This window comes from Bison bison, unplaced genomic scaffold, assembly GCF_000754665.1.
Source record: "Bison bison bison isolate TAMUID 2011002044 unplaced genomic scaffold, Bison_UMD1.0 scf7180017864468, whole genome shotgun sequence".
In the NCBI taxonomy this organism is placed as follows: domain Eukaryota; kingdom Metazoa; phylum Chordata; class Mammalia; order Artiodactyla; family Bovidae; genus Bison; species Bison bison.
Window position 1 is genome coordinate 1,945,820 of NW_011495029.1, and position 1,270 is coordinate 1,947,089.

Below are 1,270 nucleotides of genomic sequence, written 5' to 3' on the forward strand. Positions count from 1 at the left end.
TAATAGTGGAGCACAGCTTTGAATACAAGGTAAACTCATTCTTAAATCTGAGCTTTTATTCTCTGCTGCTGCTGCTGCTGCTAAGTCGCTTCAGTTGTGTCCGACTCTGTGCGACCCCATAGACGGCAGCCCATCAGGATCCCCCGTCCCTGGGATTCTCCAGGCAAGAACACTGGAGTGGGTTGCCATTTCCTTCTCCAATGCATGAAAGTGAAAAGTGAAAGTGAAGTCGCTCAGTCGTATCCGACTCTTAGTGACCCCATGGACTGCAGCCCACCAGGCTCCTCTGTCCATAGGATTTTCCAGGCAAGAGTACTGGAGTGGGGTGCCATTGTCTTCTCCGTTTATTCTCTACATATCATGAAATATAAAATCTAATATTTAAACTTTTTAAAATATAACTGTGTTGGATCTCAGTTGTAGCACACGGGACATTTGTTGAGGGCATTTGGGATCTCTCACTAGGCTTGAGGGCTGTCTAATTGTGGCATTCAGGCTTAGTTGCTCCATGGCATGTGGGATCATAGTTCCCAAACCAGCGAATTAACCTGCATCCCTTGCATTGCAAGGCAGATTCTTAACCACTAGACCACCAGGGAACTCCGTATACAATTTTAAAATATTTTTACATTTGCTGTTTCTTGATTCTTATCCAAGTCATGTGGGTTTTATCATTCCCATTTAACAAAGATGGCAATTGTGGTTAAAAGAAATTACAAGAAATCCCAAGGTCACATAGTAGACGGTGGAACTGGGCTTCGAATCTAGATCTTTGGCCTCTAAGCTAGAAGTATAAGCAACATGATGCTTTTTCAGTTTAACATTAAAAATACAGCTAATTGGATTTTTTTTTTTTTTTTTTTGCCTCTTTAGATAAACCACCAAGACCAAAGATGGGTAAACTTTCTTGACCTTTACTCATCTCTAAATTGAGATCAGTTGTATCTGCCTGATCTACCAATTAGTTAATGTTTCTGTCATTTTTACAACATGTAAATCACTATGAACATCAGTAGATACTAGTTTTGTTACCAACATCATTCTGATCATTAACACCTATAACCATGGATAGGGTAAATATTTTTAAGAAGCCTAAGATAGGAATATGTGGGGATCAGTTTGTTAAGGAAAAGGAACTCCCTTTAGATATTGAATCAACCCTGACCTGACAATAAAAGAGCAAAGAAAGAAAGAGAAAGAGCATAGACTCCCACTAAAAATATCTCAGGCTTCTCAGGTGGCTCAGAGGTATAGAATCTGTCTGCCAATG